The 14,011-nt window shown below is 38.2% G+C and overlaps 1 long non-coding RNA gene across 1 annotated transcript in view; it reads right to left on the bottom strand.

Moving 5' to 3' along the window:
• The window catches only part of LOC127446033 (uncharacterized), a 138,217-nt gene extending 134,661 nt beyond the window's left edge, over nucleotides 1-3,556 (bottom strand). Inside the window, exon 1 of the long non-coding RNA XR_007898089.1 lies at nucleotides 3,466-3,556. This is a non-coding gene — a long non-coding RNA (uncharacterized LOC127446033). The remainder of the gene's footprint in view (nucleotides 1-3,465) is intronic.
• Nucleotides 3,557-14,011: the final 10,455 nt, after the last annotated feature.

Here is a 14,011-nt window from a genome sequence, read left to right on the forward strand (position 1 = left end):
TCAAAACTTTTTAGAATGTTTTTTATTTTTTTATTTTTTATGATTCACAAATATAACATCTGTTATCACACATGGATGGTGTTTGAAGTGCCAAAATTGCCGAAGCAAGAACATTTTTAGTGCTTTTTTTATTTTTACTCAGAAACAGACAATTAATTAAAAACGTACACAAAAAAACCCCAAAAAAAAACAACAACAAAAAAAACATATCAATTTTCATTTTTTGATTCATCCATTTTCATAATGGTTTAAAAAATTGTAAAAACTAGATCAGAAGTATTTCAAAAGTAATCAAAAAGCAATCAGATTAGATTACCTTCAAAATATGATCCAATAGATTGTTACTAACTACGTTTTATGTCATGTAATTTGTACCAGATTGAAATTCAGAAGTAATCTGCCCAGTACTGTCTATCTATCTGTCTGTCTGTCTTTCTCTCTCTGTCTGCCTGTCTAACTATCTACTTCATCAAAAGACCCCCAAATGCATTTAAGTTGTTTAAGGTGAAATGTTACGACATACATATGTATGTATCGTCCACGAGAGAAAGCGGGCATTGTTTTACAGGCCACTGTGTAAAAAGGCCCACACATTCAGGAAGAGAGCGAGACGGAAGCACGGCGGGTCGAGCTCCTTTGGCAATAGCTGGATCTCAGAGCAGGTGTGGGACCGTAACACAGCGGATAATTTAAGCAAAGGTCTGCCACAGAGGCGACTAAAGCAGGTGCGAAAACTGCAGAGGCCATCCCTGGACTCCAAACGCCAGGCGTAGATCAATAAAACATGCCTCATAGTCCTCTTTCCAGGAGTCATAAAACCTTGCTCATTTGTAACCCATATCTGTCATCCATACCTCCCCTATGGCCACATACATCAACTTCCCCACCTCCTCGCTCCTGGCTCACTATGGTTTGTTCTCAGACTTAGTAAAAGGTAATCAATGTTGTCTGTGAGACGATGCTTCGTACATGCGATCTATCAAAAAATGGGTTTGTGTCTGCGCCCCGAGATTGAGGGCCTGAAGGCGATGGAACCAGGAGCTAGGCGTAAATCATGACAAATCTATAGCACATTAGTTTGTGTGAGTTCGCAGCATGTATGTTTTTGAATGGAAAATATGCTTACAGCACTCTGCACTTCCATTATATTGCATGTTACTGGCCCCTAAAGCAACATAACTGTCAATAGAGTGCAACAGTCTGGCTCTGGAAGTAAAAGTCCCACTCATTTTCTCCATAGGGGAATTGATTTTTAATGATAAATGATTCCTTCATTAAAGATGTTAACTACACAGTCTTGTACTTTTGTCTTTTTGTCAAATTTTCAAATACTTTTTTGCTTCAAATCAAAGTTTGTAATGTTGTGATTACCTCAGCGCTGGTTGGTTTGGTTTAGTGGCTTAGAACTCTTTTATGAGGTACTTTATGAAATCCCTATGGAAAAAGTAAATAGGAAAAAACTTCCGGAACCAAGACAGCTGAAAATGCATGGGATAAATGCATGGGAATGCAATGCAATGTCCTGTTATTCATAGTACGGCAGCAGCCAACAACTCTCATCACTGTGTTTATAATTGCTGGTTGCATTAAAAATTGATGTGGTATTTACATGCACACTGGCATGTACTGACACAGCTCAGGTTTCATTAGTGTTGGATAAGCTCAGGATGCAATGCTTTAAGCCATCTCTGGACATACATAAGTCGGCTAATTTGATAATAAAAATTTCTGATTTGGATATTGAGTTCCAAAGCGGGCTCCAAGGGGCACAATGGAGAGCCGGGTAAATGACACGAATAAGTGCAAATGGAGTTGAGACTGCTTGAAGGACTGAGCTGAGATCTAGGCTGGCGTACAACGAGGGGGCAAACGCCACCAGTTCGCCAATGGGAGAGGTTCGTCTGCGGTCAGCGCTTGAGGAAAAGCTGTCACCTTTCTCACACACTGGCTTCCCTAGCTAAACTGAGTTTTTCCCACACACATAGTAGATATGAAAGGTTTGTGCTCACTCAGGAGAGAGAGAGAGAGAGAGAGAGAAAGAGAGAGAGATACCCTTTAAAGGTGTAGACTTATTGACGTGGATAAGTACCACATGGGCAAGGCTGCCTAACTCTCGCCGGCGACTACAAGATAAAGGTTTGTAAACATTGGTGGAAAATATAGTTATTAAACGATTCCAAATGCAAATATAATCAAATGGATCAAATATGCAAAACTACGACAAAGATAGTCAGTGTGCATCATGATTTCAGTGATGCAAGATGCAATTTAACCAATTCCACTTGCTATTCCTTTGCTTATACAGAAACGTTAAGCATAGAACAATGCACTCATTGTGCACACAAATTAACTTAAAGAACAATTAATGCTTACACATTAAGTCTATGCTTTAATAAATCTATGCATTAGATCATGCATTCCAATGTATATCATATTGCATGCATGCATTATCAAAAGTGAACATAAGTGAAGTTAAAACATAACTTAATATGAAATATTGGAGTGTTCTAATTCACTAAACCCATAATAATTTACAATAAATAATCCTCAGTTTCACAGATTTTAAATTCAAAAGGCTTTTATAGTCCTAAAATCTCATGATTTGCTTTGGAGAGTCCCTAAACTACTAAGATGCTCCCTCGTCCACTGCACTCCAATTAGTATTAGATAATTAGATAAGTTCACTTGCTTGAGCTACAACACAGTTTTCAAGTTAATCAAGTACATATTAAAAAAAATCACCAGGCTGCCCATCCTCATGCCTATAAATATTTATTGGCAACTGAAAAGGAATACAGACATTCAGTATTTCATATTAAATTAATAGATATTACAGCCTTTTGTTCATGTACTGTATGTCAGCACCCTTACAGAAAAATAACCACGGTTTTACTATAGTAAAATGGAATAACTCTGACTTTATTTTATTTTATTTTTTTTACAAAAACCATAGATAAACTATGATTACTTTATTAAAACTAAACCATATAGTTAATAGTTTGTGGTTACTGATGTTTTACTAAAAACAGATAAAACCATGGGTAATCTGTGGTTACTATACTACAATAGGCTACCCTAAATTATGATTACTATATTAAAATCATGGTTGATATTGGCTAAGGCAGATTTGAAATATAATCAATAGATGGTTTTCTGGATATCAACACATTTCAAAATATTCGGTGAACTCTTTGCAACTTTTCAACAACGAAAATAAACAAATTCATAATATCCGAAACAAAATACGCATTAAAGATCAAACGGCTCATCGTTTCCGACACAAACTGAACCGGCAACAAGTTCCAAGATCAAATGCGCACCGCGCGCAGCGCCTTATCAATACCTCTCCACCAGCATGGCATATTCAATAAATCACTCACATTTGCTACATAATAACTACCGCAAACAAATATATGATCGCTATAGGACTATACAAAAACACAACTGTACTGATAGGCGCATTACCTGGAGCGTATTCCTTATAAAGCCGCATCGCCTATGGATTTTACGCACTGAGTTGCTGGTAATTGTGTTGCTCCTGTATGGAGGTATGAATCCTGAATGCGGCGGGGACAGACACGATGCGATGCGCTCCTCTCCAGTCCCTTCTCTCTCTCCAGCCGAGCGCGTCTGTCAGCGCACGCACGGAACGCGCAGCCTCTTGTGGAGATGAGGAGAAACTGTACACTGAAGAAAAGGAGTGATGGAGGGGCGGATGGAGCGAGTTCACATCTTTCTGTCATTTCTGCATTAATGGGACTGATACACTGTAATGTTTGTCAGGTAACCTAAACATGTGCTTCGTGTGGTAACATCTAAACTGTTTAGTAACATCTAGCCATCATTATTCAAGACAAATTATATTTAAAATGATTAAATTAACCTACATGAGGTTATGAAGAATTTCTCTTATTTTGTCTAACCACATAAGAACACTGTAGGCTGTGTCATCCTTTTATACAATTTAATCAGTTTTTTTTTTTTTTAAATGTTTTAACAAACTTTTAATTTTTACTCTCTCTCTCTCTCTCTCTCTCTCTCTCTCTCATCCCAGCACATCCCATAGATGCTCAATCGGATTGTGATCTGGGGAATTTGGAGACCAGAGCAACACCTTGAACTCTTTGTCATGTTCCTCAAACCATTCCTGAACAATTTCTGCAGTGTGGCAGGGCGCATTATCCTACTAGAAATTATATTCCTAATCAAACATTAGTTTGCAATACACTACTGGTCAAAAGTTTTGAAACACTTACTCATTCTTTATTATAATTATTATTATTATTATTCACATTTTAGAATAATAAAAGTCATCAAAACTATGGAATAACATAAATGGAACTATGGGAATTATGTTGTGACTAAACAAATCTGTGTTATATTTTAGCATCTTCAAAGTAGTCACCCTTTGCCTAGAATTTGCAGACATGAACTCTTGACATTTTCTCAACCAGCTTCTTGAGGTATCACCCTGGGATGCTTTTTAAACAGTATTGAAGGAGTTCCCATCTATGTTGGGCACTTATTGGCTGCTTTTCTTTATTATTTGGTCCAAGTCAGCCATTTCAAAAACTTTTTTTTTTATTATTAAATTATAGTTTTATAATGAAATAAATTAATATGGTGGCACAATTATATTTTTGTCTACAAAACTAATTTCAAACATTTAAGCATACGCCTTCAGATCAAAAGATTTTTAAGATCATGAGAAACATTTCAGTCGTGTTTCAAAACTTTTGACCGGTAGTGTGTGTATATATATATGAATTCATTACGGATAACCTTTTTATAAATTTACTTTCTTACTAAACTTTTGTTAGTTTGTAACAATAATATTTCATCTAAATATAAACTGATCCACCTCCAAAATGACTTTCCTTTTCAGATGATGTCATAAAACCCTTATTTTATCAATCAGGAATTGACTGGGTCATAAAAAAAGTTGGCAGTATAAGAAAAGTTACCAGAAAAGTAATACCAGTAAGTATACAAGAATGGACCAGTAACACTTTACAATAAGGTTCCATTTGTTAATATTAGTTAACAACATTAGTTACCATGAACTATCAATGAACAATATTTTACTGCATTTATTAAGCTCAATGTTAATTTCAACATATACAGGTGCATCTCAATAAATTAGAATGTCATGGAAAAGTTCATTTATTTCAGTAATTCAACTCAAATTGTGAAACTCGTGTATTAAATAAATTCAGTGCACACAGACTGAAGTAGTTTAAGTCTTTGGTTCTTTTAATTGTGATGATTTTGGCTCACATTTAACAAAAACCCACCAATTCACTATCTCAAAAAATTAGAATATGGTGACATGCCAATCAGCTAATCAACTCAAAACACCTGCAAAGGTTTCCTGAGCCTTCAAAATGGTCTCTCAGTTTGGTTCACTAGGCTACACAATCATGGGGAAGACTGCTGATCTGACAGTTGTCCAGAAGACAATCACTGACACCTTTCACAAGGAGGGTAAGCCACAAACATTCATTGCCAAAGAAGCTGGCTGTTCACAGAGTGCTGTATCCAAGCATGTTAACAGAAAGTTGAGTGGAAGGAAAAAGTGTGGAAGAAAAAGATGCAGAACCAACCAAGAGAACCGCAGCCTTATGATTGTCAAGCAAAATCGATTCAAGAATTTGGGTGAACTTCACAAGGAATGGACTGAGGCTGGGGTCAAGGCATCAAGAGCCACCACACACAGACATGTCAAGGAATTTGGCTACAGTTGTCGTATTCCTCTTGTCAAGCCACTCCTGAACCACAGACAACGTCAGAGGCGTCTTAGCTGGGCTAAGGAGAAGAAGAACTGGACTGTTGCCCAGTGTTCCAAAGTCCTCTTTTCAGATGAGAGCAAGTTTTGTATTTCATTTGGAAACCAAGGTCCTAGAGTCTGGAGGAAGGGTGGAGAAGCTCATAGCCCAAGTTGCTTGAAGTCCAGTGTTAAGTTTCCACAGTCTGTGATGATTTGGGGTGCAATGTCATCTGCTGGTGTTGGTCCATTGTGTTTTTTGAAAACCAAAGTCACTGCACCCGTTTACCAAGAACTTTTGGAGCACTTCAGGCTTCCTTCTGCTGACCAGCTTTTTAAAGATGCTGATTTCATTTTCCAGCAGGATTTGGCGCCTGCCCACACTGCCAAAAGCACCAAAAGTTGGTTAAATGACCATGGTGTTGGTGTGCTTGACTGGCCAGCAAACTCACCAGACCTGAACCCCATAGAGAATCTATGGGGTATTGTCAAGAGGAAAATGAGAAACAAGAGACCAAAAAATGCAGATGAGCTGAAGGCCACTGTCAAAGAAACCTGGGCTTCCATACCACCTCAGCAGTGCCACAAACTGATCACCTCCATGCCACGCCGAATTGAGGCAGTAATTAAAGCAAAAGGAGCCCCTACCAAGTACTGAGTACATATACAGTAAATGAACATACTTTCCAGAAGGCCAACAATTCACTAAAAATGTTTTTTTTTTATTGGTCTTATGATGTATTCTAATTTTTTGAGATAGTGAATTGGTGGGTTTTTGTTAAATGTGAGCCAAAATCATCACAATTAAAAGAACCAAAGACTTAAACTACTTCAGTCTGTGTATATTGAATTTATTTAATACACAAGTTTAACAATTTGAGTTGAATTACTGAAATAAATGAACTTTTCCATGACATTCTAATTTATTGAGATGCACCTGTACTAATAAAAACATTTTTAAATCTAAAGTTGTGTTTGTTAACATTAGTTAATGCACTATGAACTAACATGAACTAACAATGAACAATAGTATTTTTATTACCTAACGTTAACAAAGATTATTAAATGCTGTTAAAAAATATATTGTTTTTTGTTTGTTCATGATACCTAATGCATTAACTAATGTTAACAAATGGAACCTTATTACAAAGTGTTACCAAAAGACCACATGGTTGAAGGGGAAGGGGAAGTGTAAGACGCTTCAGAGGTGGAGCAAATTTATTACATCTTGAACAAAAATGATGAACAAAATAATAAATGTGTAGCAATAAAGTAAATAAGGACAATTTTGATTTCACATTGACTTTAAAGGGAAAGTTCACCAAAAATGAAAATGATGTCGTCATTTAGGCCACATCCACACTAATACATTTTCGTTTGAAATCACCATCATTTTCTCTACATTTTGGCCTTCCACCCACACTGAGACAGCGTTTTTGACAACGAAAATGGAGCTTTTAGAAAATATTCTCTGAAGTGAAGAAGTTTGAAAAAGCCATCTTTGCATTGTAGTGTGGGCAGAGAAATGAGGATATCTGAAAATAATGATGTATTTGTTGTCATGTGACGCAGTCATGTGATCCATTTAACCCAAAACAATCAATATGGTGGTTGTTAAAGATAAATGTTACTTTGTACAACCTTCACAATGCATTCCTTCCAAGGTGACGGGAAGTTTACTCGGAATTGCTATCTGGCGAAGGAACAGGAGGACAATTGCATTAAGGGGATTTAAGAATTTTCATATGTTTTAGTGTGGACGAGCATTGGAAAATGCTTGAAAATGGCAGTTTTTAAATGTATCCAGGTTAATGTGGATGTAGCCTTAGACACTCACTCATGTTGTTCCAAACCCACACAACCTGCTTTCTTGAAAAAAAAAAAAGTTAGGCACAAAATTCTCCCAATTTGGAATTCCCAGTTCCCACTACTTAGTAGGTCCTCATGGTGGTGCGGTTACTCACCTCAATCTGTGTGGCGGAGGACAAGTCTCAGTTGCCTCCGCTTCTGAGACCGTCAATCTGCGCATCTTATCATGTGGCTCGTTGTGCATGACACCACGGAGACTCACAGCATGTGGAGGCTCATGCTACTCTCCACGATCCACGCGCAACTTACCACGTGCCCCATTGAGAGCGAGAACCACTAATCGTGACCATGAAGAGGTTACCACATGTGACTCTACCCTCCCTACCAACCAGGCCAATTTGGTTTCTTAGGAGACCTGGCTGGAGTCACTCAGCACACCCTGGATTCGAACTCGTGACTCCAGAGATGGTAGTCAGCATCAATACTCGCTGAGATACTCAGGCCCCGAAATGTGTAAATCTTAAAAATAGGTTACGATTTTTTTTTTTAATTTTTTTTTTTTTTTTTTTAGTGCAGAATAGAGTCGCCATCAACTTTCATGCCATCTTTCTTATTTTTTTTTTTCCCCATTCAATGAAACTGAATGGTGACTGAGGCTGTCTAGAATGTTCCTGTGTTTGGACCAACATGAGTGGGTGAATAAACAATGACAGAATTTCACAAGCACACTGTTAGCTTTCCTCTTTTCTCCTGACACAAACAACACAGCATAACAAGGCCAGCAGATAAAGCTCACGGTGGCATCATTTACAGTGTGTGTCGGGGGTTAAGTACCTCGCTGAGGAGGTCTTGATCAATATCTCACCTAATGGTGAACTCGCGGAGGCTGGCGCAGAGCAAAAGGTGAAATGGTTTCAGTATGTCACATCGAATAAAACCAACAACAGTCCATAGACTTTTTATCTTACAGAGTTGCTCTGTGTAGTCGAGAACTTTAAAGCAGCGTTTCTCTACTGGTGGATTGCAGGTCTGTTCCGATAGGATCACGGACAGCAGGGAAAAACAATGCTACATGTAAATAATAAACTACAACTAGCAGTATAATTGTGCATAGTTTGTACAATAAATAGGCTTATCAAGATTTACTTCTGTGTAACACAAACAAGATATTTAGCAGAATGTAAACAAAAGCATAGAATAAATTAAGATAAATGGAGAGAGTTTCCCCTATATGTTACTTTAAGACTAATCAGTGCTGCTTTAAAGTGTCTTTTCCTCTATCTATCCCTCTAACCATCATCTTTACACATTACAAATAAGTTTATAAGCATAACACTTTTACTTATAGATGCAGTCCATTCATCATAGTCTCACATGCATTTGTTTGTCATATTTCATCACTCTCTCTGAACCCCTAAATATCTTGTCCTGAGAAACGCTGACAAGGGAAATAGCCTCTGAATATTACATATGTATTTGTTTTTGTTAAGCGGGATGTTTTGTGGAGTCAGTAATCTCTCATACGAAGAACTGTGCGAAATCCAGTAAAGCAGCGTAAACATGACCAACCGAGGAAGACAAATGATTTGTGTAGAAAAGGCCATTGCAAATGGCCAAAGAAATGTTTTAGCGACTGTTTAAATCTTGTTTGTCCATAGGATTTATTCCAGCAGCCCAAATATTTGCATGTTTCTGTCCAAGAAACTAGATTTACATTCACTTTCTGAGTTAAAAAACCCAAGCCATCTTTGTAGAAATGGTATTATTTATTCATGTGGGGGAAACGGGGGCAGCTTCATGAATCACAGACTACTGAACATCTACCTGTTATATATGGGTTGGCTTAACAAACCCTGGCTTGAAAGTTTTAAAAAGCCTTGAAGTTGGACAGACAGAGAAACAGATAGATAATTGATTACATTTTTTTAACTACAAAACACTGACCAGCTGACAAGTCATAAACAGTCTTTAAAAGATACTTTAATGAAAGTCCGAAAGCTCTTTCAACTTAGGGTACGTTTACACGACAACGATGTACTAAAACGGAAACGTTTTTCCTTTGCGTTTTTGAAAAGTTTTGCGTACAGATGACAATGTTGTTAACAGTAGCGGTTCTAGCTTGTATGGCGCCCTGGGCGAAACCCGCTTCAACACGCCCCCAAAGTTGTGGACCGGGTGCCTCGTGCCGCCTCCCTGCAAGATGCCGCCCTGGGCAACTGCCCATGTTGCCCATGCCTAAATCCGCCACTGGTTGTTAAAATGATCCCAGTTCACACGGATTCACAAAAATGACTAAAATGCTGTATTTTGCATGCCAGGCCAGTAGTTGGCGATGTCACTTTGTAAAGAAACACTACGCACCTGCACACACAGAGCGGTGAATACAAACAATGAAGATGGTGATCGCTGGTTGTAGTAGTGATGCAGTAAATCTACACTTTGCTGGAGAAGCGTCATTAAACTCAAAATCTTGAGCAGCACAAACACAGTCCTGTAGTCCGCCATTGTAGTTTTGAATGTCTTGCGTGCTGTTTTGAAGTACTCGCGCACATGCCTATAGACTGAACACGTAATACGCGTGCGCATGACGTCATCGTTTTCACAAATTCGCGTTTTGTATGTTTACATGGAGATGATAATGGCATCATTTTCAAAAACTTGCACTTTGAAACCCATTTTCAAAAGTTTGCGTTTTCAGGCCCCAAAATGCTGTTGTCGTGTAAACGAACAGCCAAAACGCATAAAAAATCCGCAGAAGGAATAGTGCCTGGGGGAGCGGGCGGAGCCGCAGGAGGAGTAGTCTCTGGGAGAGCGGGCGGAGCCGCTGGAGGAATAGTCTCTGGGGGAGCGGGTGGAGCCGCTGGAGGAATAGTCTCTGGGGGAGCGGGTGGAGCCGCTGGAGAAATAGTCTCTGGGGGAGGGGGCAGTGCCGTGGAAGACTCTGGGGGCAGAGCCATGGCAGGCGGAGTCGTGGCAGCTCGAGGGGTGAAGCCGTGGAAGGCGGAGCCATGGCAGGCTCGAGGGGCGAAGCCGTGGAAGGCGGAGCCATGGCAGGCTTGAGGGGCGAAGTGTCCTGGATGAATGGGAAACGACTTCCGAGACTCGAGAATGACCTCCGTGGTCATGTTCTTGGGATAAGACTTGGGAATGACCTCCGTGGTCGTGGGCATGGGCGGAGACTCAGGAACGACCTCTGTGGTCGTGGGCATGGGCGTAGACTCAGGAATGACCTCTGTGGTCGTGAGCATGGGCGGAGACTCGGGAACAACCTCCGTGGTCGTGTACATGGGAAAAGACTTGGGAACGACCTCTGTTGTCATGGGCATGGGCAGAGACTCGGGAACAGAAACTTTTCTTCTTCTCTTCCTCTGGCCGAAGCTGACAACACTGGCTCTGGGACAGACGAGGCTTCTAGCTCGTTGGCCGGGGCAGGCGTGGGCGTTGGCTCGTTGGCCGTGGCAGGTGTGGGCGCTGGCTCATTGGCCGTGGCAGGCGTGGGCGCTGGCTCATTGGCCGTGGCAGGCTTAGAGACCACTGAAGCCGGGGTCAGCGTAGGGAGAGGAGTATCCTCAGATTCCAGATTGTCCTGGGTTAACCTCACATATTCACTCCATGTGTAGGTTGAGAAAATGTCAAGAGTACATGTCTGCAAATTCTAGGCAAAGGGTGACTACTCTGAAGATGCTAAAATATAACACAGTTTTGATTTATTTTGGATTTTGTTTAGTCACAACATAATTCCCATATTTCCATTTATGTTATTCCATAGTTTTGATGACTTTACTATTATTCTAAAATGTGAAAAAATAAAAAATAAAAATTATAATAAAGAATGAGTAAGTGTTTGACCGTAGTGTGTATATATATATATATATATATATATATATATATATATATATATATAAAATCTTAAATTAATTTTGTAGTGTAGGGTACAAATAGTATGGAGACCCTTAGAGGACAGGGTTGTTATTATTATTATTTTAATTTTTTTCTGAAATAGTTTTGCATTTTGTTCCAATATATTTGCAAGAGTGAAAAAAGAATGAGTCCGCACTCAAAACAGGAAAAACTCACATCAATTTACTACTACAGTGGCCTTAACAGACCAAAAAATTAGTAAAAAGTGCAGAAAAGTGCCAAGTGCAGTAAATGCAATAAATAAATTTACCACGGTTTTACTTCAGTAACCATATTTAACCATGATATTCTTAGTGAAACCATAGTGATAATAAAGGGAAAATAACACTATGGTAATCATAATTTTGTGGTTATGGTTTTACTGTACATGGAGTGGTAGTGGCGTAATGGGCAAAAGCACAGAACTGGTAAGCAGAAGGTTGCCGGTTCTATCCTTACAGCCACCACCATTGTGTCCTTGAGCAAGACTCTCAACTCCAGGATGCTCCAGGGGGGATTGAAGTCTTTCTTCTCCCCCAAACTGTGCATTGTGTTGGGCAAAGAGGAGCGGCTTGTTTTGATATTCTAAATTAAACCACAAAAGGATTTATGGTTCCAACATTTCTTGAGACAATTCTGAGATTTAATAAAGCGAGGTAAATATGCTTTCTCTCTCTATTTTCTCTCTCAACATCCTCAAACACAAACACACACACACACACACACACACACACACACATTTCCTCACAAATAGACACACAGTGCAAACTGGATGCTCTGATTGAATTGGCTCATTTATCAGAGCACAAATATTGTATGCAGGTTGATGATGACAGATTTGTAGACTTTTGTGGTGGTAGCGTAGTGGTCTAAAGCAAATAACTGGTAAGCAGAAGGTTGCTGGTCTGATCCCCACAGCACCACCATTGTGTCCTTGAGCAAGGCACTTAACTCCAGGCTGCTCAGGGGGGATTGTCCCTGTAATAAGTGCACTGTAAGTCGCTTTGGATAAAAGCGTCTACCAAATGCATAAAAATGAAAAAAAAAAAAAATTTATATTTCAATTTAATTTACTATTACTATAGTAATATTTTAGTAACTATGAAAAATAAGTTAAGTAACCATGTTTTCTTTTGGTGGAAACCATGGTTTTAATACAGAATACTGTATGTGTATCCATATAGTAAACATGGTTTTACTATAGATTAACCACTGTTTTTGTAGTAAAACATAATAACCATAAAATTATGATTTTTATTAACATAATTTTTGATTTCCTGTATTATCACTATGGCTTTACTATGAATATCAATGTTAAAATATGGTTACTGTTGTAATACCATGGTAAATGTATTATGAAGGCACACAAAACTATTTTCAGAAAAAATATATATATTTTTTTCAGAATATATACAGTGTAGTAGTGTCTGAAGAGGTGGGAATCCTGTGAATTTATATAAAAAATAAAACAAGAAAAAAAGAAAGACATGCACCTGATCTCTAAAATTCATTTACATGTATATACAGTACATACGTAAAACGTGCAAGAATTATTATTTTTTCAAGAAAAAAAAAAAAAAAGACTTGTAATTATAGTCCCACATAAACTTACACAATGTATATCAGGGTGAGTTTCTTGCTGGCACTGCTAAGAACCATGGTATGGTAACTTGATGTTAAAAATGTATTTAAATTAATAGGTGTCATTAATGCTCATTTTATTAGGCTACTATGACAATTGTTAATACTTTATTATTACTCTAACTAATAAACTAATACATAATACATAATAAACTGTTAAGCATTGTAGCTAATATGAATGTAGTAATGTTCACGTTAACACGTTATCTTGTATTACCACATACAGCCTACATAAGAATTAATGGTTATTTGTTTTATTTGTGTACTATGTGCTTTTCTGTGTATAGTGAAATTGTTTCTTAGAAATATAAATTGAAATGATTTGATATCACAAGAAAAAGGCACCACAGAAAGCAGTAAAAGGCACAAAAAAGAAAGAAAGAAAAGAGCATAAAAAACCAGCAGGGGTGCAATAGCATGCAGTCATTTCACAAAGTTTAATTGCATAAGTTAAATTTAAATGTGTATATATATAAATATTTACATTTAGCAGGGAAATATATTTACAGATGCTGGAAATGTCCCACCCCTACTGAAACAAAAAATATTATTGGTTAGCAAATATCCAATCACGTCTGAAATGAACGTTCTGATTGGTGGATCAGCTTAGTCAGACTGTCTGTCTTGGAGCTCCGACAGCTCCGTGCCTGTTTAGAGAGAATCTCTGTTCACTTAAAAAAAAAAAAAAAAAAAAAAGAAATATATATATATATATATATATATATATATATACATACACACACTGATCAGCCACAACATTAAAACTACCTGCCTAATATTGTGTAGGTCCCCAACAATCATCCATATGATTACCTAATCAGCCAATCATGTGGCAGCAGTGCAGTGCATAAAATCAGGCAGATACGGGTCAGGAGCTTCAGTTCATGTTCACGTCAA

This window comes from Myxocyprinus asiaticus, chromosome 9 (genome assembly GCF_019703515.2).
Source record: "Myxocyprinus asiaticus isolate MX2 ecotype Aquarium Trade chromosome 9, UBuf_Myxa_2, whole genome shotgun sequence".
In the NCBI taxonomy this organism is placed as follows: Eukaryota; Metazoa; Chordata; class Actinopteri; order Cypriniformes; family Catostomidae; genus Myxocyprinus; species Myxocyprinus asiaticus.